This window comes from Mustela erminea, chromosome 13, assembly GCF_009829155.1.
Source record: "Mustela erminea isolate mMusErm1 chromosome 13, mMusErm1.Pri, whole genome shotgun sequence".
Lineage (NCBI taxonomy): Eukaryota > Metazoa > Chordata > Mammalia > Carnivora > Mustelidae > Mustela > Mustela erminea.
Window position 1 is genome coordinate 10,444,192 of NC_045626.1, and position 9,641 is coordinate 10,453,832.

A 9,641-nucleotide genomic window follows, 5' to 3' on the forward strand; every position below is an offset into this window, starting at 1 on the left:
TCTGTAAGCATGCCATTCATGTTAAAGAGATTTTAAAAAGTCTTCCTTGTGAGGTGTTTCCAGTATTACGTTTACTAAAATACATTCCTTGGTCATTCTCTGTACATAGCTAATAGCATACAATCATGAGATGATAACCCCAGAATGTAAAATAGTTGTAGTAAAGACTCTGCTAAGCTAATTCATCTGGTTTCAAGTTTTGTCTTCAAAATATATTTTCATGATCACATACTCTAAATAAATTCAACAAGATGTACTTTAAAAATGTGGACTAGTCAAAAATAATGTGGGCTAGTCACTAAGTTATTTTAACCTGCATTCAGAAAACAAAAACATAAATGATATGGAATTTTTTCAATTAGCAATTATCATACCTCGGATAAACCTCATTGGCTATGATACTGCCACTGCACAAAGATGGAATTTTTATTTATATGTTTTATATAAAGAAATTAAGAAAGCATTGAGTTTTTTATTTTATAATTTGAAACTAAACTAATTCTTTTTTCACAGAGGTGTTTGTGCAAAAATATTTTGTACTGAAATAATTATATATTCTCATTTATTTTTAAAAACTTCTCCTTTGAGGTAGACAGTCCATATTAGGATACAAAATTTATTATCATTTTACTCTAAAATTTTTGTGAATGGCTACTGAAATACTAAATTAAACTCCTTATCAATTCATTTTTTCAGTTTTGAAATTGATTTCAGTATCATTTTGACACGTCGAATAATTTGAGAGATTAAAATTTAGAATTTCTTGAATTTATTTTTTAACTCTCAAGTCATGGGGAAGTGTAAGGAAAATGATTATATTATTGCTATTTACTTATATGTTATTATTATTCATAATAAAGAGAATTTGCAGAGTGGTTACTTTGGTGCTTGGTTTATTTTTTCCTTGTAACATCTTTGCTTGTTCTTGCCCATTTAATTGACCTACAAACAGAATCCCAAAACTGCAATTTTTATCTTAATACATTCTTTCTTAAATCCATACTCCCCAGTGAAGAGATCTCTGCTTTTTTTCTATTAGCATCTACTTTGAATGACTCATCTATTCTTAGATTCTTCAGTTCTAGACTCTGATCACTCTTCAGTCCATTCTTTTCTGCTTCAGTCATTCCTAAAACTTCTCTTTAGTTATTCACCAAGATGTACCATTTTTTGTTTGTTTTTCTTTTAATTGACAAATGGTATGAGAAACCAAATCTGGGCACTAAGGGTGCATGTTAGTTTTGGTGATAGGTAAATTACCAATGATGTTGGTGTGACCTCTTTTGGTGACAAGTTAAGAAAGATACCTATTTTCATGTTCACTTGTTAACATTGATTCTTCTAATTAAATACAATTCACTATGGAACTTTACTTTCCTGATACCATGAGTGTTGTCAACTATACAACTATAATTGTCATAATCCTGTCCAATCTCTTTAAACATTTGAGTATATATGTCAAAAATTAACTGTCTTCAAAAATTAGTTTTATATTTTTATGCAATAGATAGTACACTGGTAAACAGTGTTTTACACCACATTTTCTAAATTCTGATTTATTTCTTTAGGATAGACTTTCAGACATGATTTCAGTAGATAAAATGGTGTAAAATCTTTAACACTCCTGAAAAATATTTTCTAATTTAAACATATCATTTCAGTTTATTTTGCTGGTATGAGAAACAGCTCATGACAAGAAGTCATAGATTAAGAGCTTTGAGGTTATAAGAAGTAAGTGCCCCTGGGACAAATAATATATATTAATTAAAAAAGGAAGAAGTAAGTGCATATAGTTGAGAGATTTAAGATGTAGACTTGACCATAAATGAAGTTTGAATATTTATGGAAGGTAAAGTAAACATTGAAGGGGGGTTCCTTATTCAAGTTACAGTTTTTGAATGGGTCCTGTATCCATTCAGTGAGAGAAAGTGATGAAGAGGAATGAGCAATAAGAGATAAAGGTTTCTCTGTGGGCCATGAGACTTTGAAATGCATCTTGGAAAATAGATCTATAGATAACAAAAGAGATAAATATGGACCGCTGAGAATCCTTAGTAGTGCTTTGGTATATAGACATTAATTGAAGCCATAAAATCTGCAGATATTATTGCACATATAGAATGAGCAAAGCATTTTGAAGAATGGATCTTTAGTATTTAAGGAAGAGAACAATAAAATGAAATAGAGATTTTGAGGTGAAGGAGAAGCTTGAAAGTGTGTAGAGCTTTGCAAGCCAAAAGAGAGAGAATTCTTAAAAAGGGAACTGCAATTATGATGAAAGCAACAATGTGCTATGCCACTATAAAGTTAATTTCAAAAAATAAAGAAAAATTTATTGAATTTTGTTAAAGAAATCCCCCTCTTAACATGGATGGACTGGTTGCATTGTAGTATTGGTGGAGGGACAAGCCAGATTGCATTTTTCTGTAGATTGGATGAGAAAAATATGGAGAGAGTGAATGGACATTTATTCCATTTCTCTGAGATTTATTTTTTTATGTTGTGTCTTTTGAATTAATACCCTAATAATCTTTTTATCTTATTTTCTATACCCATGCTTTGTTTTTCTGCTTTGATAAAGATTTTTCTTCAAATTTACCTTTCAAAATTTCCTCCTATACATACCTTTAAAAAATAGCCAGGAATTACAGTTCGTGTTCTCCAAACACACTTATTAAAAGCAAGCTATACTTCTTTCATTGAGGAAGTCCTTTATTTATCTAAGGAGATTTGGGGTTTCTTCCTTTCTGTTGTTGTTGTTGTTCTCTGCCACTCCTGCCATTTGTTTTTGCTTTTTTTCAGTTATATTTTTATGTTTTCTATTTGTTTTGGACTTTTTCTTTCAACTGGCATCTTTCCCTAAATGGAACCTCATGTATATATAAGAATAAGGAACATAAAAATTGTTTGGGAAGTCTTTTTGTATGAGTGGGGAATGGAGACTGAATACTGTCAGAATTCATTAGATATTTTTATGGCAATGACCAAGGTGATTGATTTAGAGATCCTCAAATATTACAGTTTTTCTCTTGAGGATATATATTTCTCTATTAAAGAAAATTGATAGGCATACAGGTAGGGAGAGAGAGAGAGAGAAAGAGAGAGACTTCAACTTACAAGTTGATGGAAATCAACTTTCCTATATTAAGATGTGACAACAGACCTATATAGTAATGGTTTATTCCTCTGCTATCTCTAAAGTGTCTTAGGTCCCATGACTACTTATACACAATTCTACTCCTTTCTCCTACCAGATCCTGACATTTCATATAATAGAAACTGTACACATTAACTTCATTAACCTGAAGTTATTTATAATATTTAGGAAATATTTCCCATTCCCAATTGCCTTGAATTGGACAGAGCTCTTACCTGAATGATTTAGTGTGTGTATTTACAGTCACTTCTTTTATTCTTATTCTTTTATTCTTGTAGCAATGGGGACTTAGTAGTGGCTCTCTTCTGCACTTTAGGAAGAGATTAATTAAAATTTTCCGAAGAAATCTGATTAGAAATATTTAAATAAATGCCACGTTTTTGTGATATAATAACTACGTTTATTGAACATTTGATATGCTTCAGGTCCAGCTTGTTATTTTTATGTGACTTATCACAGCATACCTAGAAGTTACATATGCTATCTCATTTTGCAGTTGGAGAAACTCAATCTGAGTGTTTAAGTACTTAGACTAGTGTCATGCAGCTGTATTATTATAGAGACACAAATCTTTACATTTTATACAGATTCTCCTGAGTGGTCAACACTAATTTAATATTAATATTAAATGAATATTTAACTAAGTACTATAATTAAGAAAAAGAACGAGATAGAAATTATATAGTTCATTTGATTTAATTCCTATTTTCAGTTTGTATTACTTATAAGAACCATCTATTGTAGGTATAATTTGGCAACCAGAAAGTTACTATTGCATAATCAGGACATAGAGTAAAAGTCTGAGAACCCATGCAAATTGTTCTCTTGAAGAGAGAGAAAAGCAGGATAAGGTGGGAGATACGGACTTGAAATATTCAAAATGGCCATGTTGTGCTCCTCCACCTTGCAGAGCAATCTCCAGACAAGTGACTCCCATGTGGTCTCCTAAAGGTCATGTAGAGTGTGCCCAAGACCATCAGCTGAGCTGTGGCAAAATATTTTAAAAATCTATCTATATTGATGTTTTACCTCATACTCTTATATTTCAATTTTGAGTATGTTTTGAAATATCTTTATGGTGGTAAAAGTTATAGAAGTAAATGATTAGTATATAAATACGTATTATAATATTGGAGTTTACCCTAAGCAGTTTTTTCATAGGAGAATAAATATGAAAATTTGGAAACCACTGTCCTAGAAATAAACCCTGGCCATTATTTACCCATATATTTCTTTTTTCTTTTCCAAAATGGCATCCATATCCTGGAAAATGGTTTCCCTCAAGGTTAAGGGAACCAGCTCTGAAGGAAGTAATCTGCTTGGATTTAATTCCAGCCTGACAAATTATTACATAGCTAAGCAAATCTAGTTAACTTCTGTGTGCTCACTGTCTGCATTTATGAAATATCAATAATAATGGACATATACCATAGAACTGTTGTAAGGGAAATCACTTAAAGAATGGCATACTCTTTGTATAGTAATAGTCATGACGTAAGCCCCCAATATATGTTAGACGTAATGGTTGTGGTGGTGGTGGTATCCTTGGACAATTTGCCTTATAATCATCTTGGAGCTTGTTAAAATCTCCTAAATGGTGAATCAGAATCTTTGGAATATGGAATCTACATTTTATTTAGCTTTGTGGTTAATTCTAATGTGAATAAAGTGAGTAAGTCATTTCCTAGAAATTGAGGGACTGAATCAACCAAGTTATTGATTACTTTACACTTATGTAAAGAAAAAGGGATTCTCTTCATGCATAATGAAAATTTTAAAGTAGAAAAATGTAACCATCTCCAGCATGAAATAATAGTTTTGTCATGTTTGTTCATGTTTTAAAATAATAATTACTGCAATTGTCAAAGTGTTTTCACATGGCAGCTAAAATGCTTTAATATTTTAACCAGTTCATATGAATCAGGTACTATGTGGTTCTATGATACTGTTAAAAATGTTTTAAGTTTTGCATTGATTCTACACACAAACACCACACACACACACACACACACACACACACAAATAGAGTGTATGACTTTAAATTTTTTTTCTATTCACTAAGATTTAGGTCTTTAAAAAGTCATGTTTGTATTATGCCTTTTTCAATACAAAATTATATTTTCCACACCATTTGGCAGTGGTGCTTACTAAGTATTGCTTTTGATGGTAGAATACATTTATAGCTATTATAGTTATAAAGAATATGTACTGAAAGCAATTGATAATTGGAGAAGGGAACATTTAGATGATATATTTGACTAGGTATTATGTAGCTACTAATACAATATCAGCAAAAAATAAATGTCAAATAGAGTGCAACTGTGTCTTTATTTACTGTAGTAAGCAGTAGGTAAAAAGATTTTCAATGAGTGAAAAACAAAATAATATATGCATAATGGAAATTGAAGACCAAATAAATAATTCTGAAATAAGTTCTTGGGACAATAGGATGCATTGTTGTGAGGAAGAAAAATATTTTTTCTTTTCTTGTTTCTATGGTGATATATAAATTTAATTTGTCAGATACCACTTATGTGATGAGAATAATTAACTGATAGGCTTTCATATTTATCCAAATAATGTTTCTGGATTGTAGAATGTGGAAGCAAAAAATGCTTCACTTTGCTATGATTGTGGAAGTTCTCACTCTTTACATAGATGGTAACTGGTGATTTTGTCAAACTTGCATGATTTATTTCCCAGATCAAGAAATCTCCAAAAGTGGGGTGCTTGGGTGACTCAGTCATTTAAGCATCTGATTCTAGATTTTTGGCAGAGCTCATGATCTCAGAATCATGGGATTGAGCTCCATGCAGGCTCTGTGCTTAGTGGGGAGTCTGCTTGAGATACTCTCTCCCTTCCCCTCTTCTTTTGCCCCTTCCCCCACTCACACTCTCTCTACGATAAATAAACGTTGTTAAAAAGAAAGACATCTCTAAAAGTGCACCTTATAATCATTCTTTGAAATTTTTACTTTCTTAAATTTATTTATTCTTATTTTTAGCATTGAAAGTCATTACTTACTGTTTCTATATTATCTGAAAGCTGTGTAAGATTAAACTGATAATAAAGGAAATTTGTGATATATATTATATATTCTAATTGGTGGATCAGTGGTATATCTAAGTGAATTATAATTAAGTCTTCAACACATATAGAATTCACACACACACACACACACACACACACACACACAGCATGACCCTTGACATAAATGAAGTTTTCCTTCTGCTTGTTTTTTTATGTTTGTTTGTTTTTTAAATTTTATTTATTTGAGAGAAAGAGCACAAGCAGGGGTAGAGGGAGAAGCAGGCTCCCGCTGAGCAGGGAGCCCAACACAGGGCTCTATCATGACCTGAGCTGAAGGCAGACACCCAACAGACTGAGCCACCCACGCTCCCCTTTCTATTTGTTTAGACAAAATTTTTGTTGGTGAGTGTAATGCAACTTTGATTCCTTCTAGGTATAAAAATTAAAAATGAATCAGATTCAACTAATTATAAAAATAAAATATACTTGGGATCAATTAAAGCTAAATCTACTCTTATAAAACATAATACAGTAATCCAAATTATGACAATTCCTCAACTCAATTTATATAGATATAATATCCTAATGCCAAAAAAGACAATGTAGGAAAGAAATAGTAGAATAATTTTGCATATGATATTAGCTAGAAATCACCATATGCTATATAGTCTATATTGTATAACTTAGAATTTATATTCTATATAACATTTATACTACCAACAACATATATCATAGATAATATATAATATAGATTATACTTTATGTATTGTTTTGTTATGCATTTTATACATACAAAGTGGTGTGCATACATTAGGAATGCAAGCATGTCTCAGTATTATTGAATCTATTCTCTCTATTCTGTACCTTATCAGACCAAAGGAAAAGAAAGCAACCATATGGTAATCTCAATTCATAGTCTCAATTTTAAATAAGCACATATTTATAACAAAAACTTTATTTTTTTTTCAAGATTTATTTATTTGAGAGAAAGAAAGAGAGAACATGTGAGTGGGAGAGGGGCAGAGGGAGGGAGAGAATCCTCAAACATATTCCCCCGCTGAGCGTGGAGCTGGATCTCAGGGCCCTAAGATAATAACCTGAGCTAAAATCAAAAGTCAGAAGCTTTAACTGACTGAGTCACCCAGACATCTTAACAAAAACGCCTTAAAGCTAGAAATACTCACTAAAATCCTCTCCATGTGAAAATTTGGAAAAAAGTAGGAATTTTGGATTTTTATATGTGTATATATGCCTGCATGTAATGAACTTTTAAGTTACTTGTTACTTGGTGTTGTGAGATAAGAGAGCCTTTGGCTGTCGCCCACCATATCCCATGTGCATTTGACTTTTCAAAGTTTCCTCTATGGCACTCAACTCAAACACGTGGTTATAGGCTCTGGATTTGAACTGGGAGTAGAAATCTACAGGACTGAACATACAAGTGTCCACGATAGTAATTCAACTCAGTTTTCCCGAACTAAAGAAGTTGAATTGAATCCATCAGTCCGGTAATTATTAGGAGGTTAGGGTTTAACAGTTAGCTTAGTGGGCAGGAGAAGGAAGAAATATAATTATTAGTACTGTTGGAGATTTAGGTATATCTATGTTTTAATCTTTAAAAATGTAAACATTAAAATATAACAAAGGGTTATTATTTGAAATCACAAGGAGAAATTAAACTCAGTATGAAATATTTTAACTATTTGCTTTAAAATTCATGAGGGGGTTGCCTAGGTGGCCCAGTCGGTTAAGCATCCAAGTCTTGAGTTCAGCTCAGGTCATGATCTCAGGGTTGTGAGATTAAGCCCTGTGTGAGCTCTGGGCTCAAAAGGGAGTCTGCTTTCTCTCCCTCTCCCTCTGCCCCTCCTCCCACTCTCTCTTCCTGAGTGGGTTAGGCCGCTGCCTTCGGCTCGGGTCATGATCTCAGGGTCCTGGGATCGAGTCCCGCATGGGGCTCTCTGCTCGGCAGGGAGCCTGCTTTTCTCTCTCTCTCTCTCTCCCTCCCTCCCTCCCTCTCCATCTACTTGTGATCTCTGTCAAAAATAAATAAATAAATAAAAACAAAAATAAATAATTAGTGAGCAAATGGCCAGATAATTCATTCATTACCTAAAATTGTGGAGCAGATACCCTAGAAATATCAAGACTGGGTTGAATTACAGAAACCAAGCCTTGACATACACACAGGAAGGAAATAGCTGAATTATATGGGCTATGGAGATTTCTACCCTGTTTAATGAACCTTAATATCTTAACTTAGAAATGGCTGATTATCTTGGACTGTTGTTTGGAATAATGTTTTTGAAATTAATATGCAAATGTACTTGTCCCTGGGCACATCATATTTCTCTCCAACCCTGACCCTGTTCAACTTGTATTCTTTCAGGTTAGGTATTTTTATCTCTTTAATTACTCTGACAAGACTTTATTCCAGTTATTATCTATAGCTGGCCTTTGTGACTCCTTTTTTCCCATTAGTTTATATAAGCTCACTTTGATCTTCTTTCTTTTCTTTTTAAATGGAGGTTAATAATTAGTATCTCACAGAATTACAAAGAAAATTAACAAGAGAAAACATGAAGTACATATTATGTTTCCAGGAATATAGTTGGGGATTGTATTAGGGGGCTAGGCTATCTAGCCAAGCAGCTACCACTTCTTTACCTCATACCACAAATATTTAATGAAAGTCATGAGGGTACACTATTGAGTTCCATACAGTTACCAGTGCCCTAAGCTTGATTGAGGTTCTGCTGTCTCATAGCTAGAATATTGGAGTGCCAAAAGAAGGGAGGGATAAAAACAAAGCCTTTTACTGCTCTATTTCTGAGGTGAAAGCCATCAATTACTTACAGATAGTTAGGAAACTAATCACACAATCCTGCCAAATTATAGGAATGATACTGATGAACAATAGTATGTCTCCTACAGTGATTAAAAGATGTTAGTTATTTTTATTACTCTCTGATGTCTCTTCCCTGCCACTTCAGTGTACTAATCATCCAGAGGTTAGGGATGGATTATGAAATCCTAACGAATTAAAGGTAATGTTTTCTTAGAGCAATGGAGTGAAAGGGAAGATATCATGATAACAATGACATATCTGAGTATAGAATCACCAAGTGCTCACTTAGAATTTCTGCCTGTAAGTTTTACAGGTAGCTACCTCAGTATTTCTAAACCTACTTTTGACATTCCCTACACCATCTCTCTTGAAATCCAGTTGGCCATCATGTTTAGTCAGTGCTAGTTCCATGTTATTTATTGATTCTCTTACTTGTACTATTTCACATTAGTCTGAGTGCTGGGAGATACATCGGCACCTTGAATCTCTGATACCAAGATCTAAATGTGTGAAGCAAGCAAATTTTATAAAACATCAGTGTGAAACAAATGGTAAAATACAGCTCTTAGGACTGTGAGTGATTAAACTATTACAGAGGAAGTATTTAGA

The 9,641-nt window shown here is 32.9% G+C and overlaps 1 non-coding gene across 1 annotated transcript; it reads right to left on the minus strand.

The window, feature by feature from the left end:
• Positions 1-282: 282 nt before the first annotated feature.
• On the minus strand, positions 283-419 carry LOC116572592. The gene has a single exon (XR_004278429.1). It is a non-coding gene; the product is annotated as a U4 spliceosomal RNA (small nuclear RNA).
• Positions 420-9,641: the final 9,222 nt, after the last annotated feature.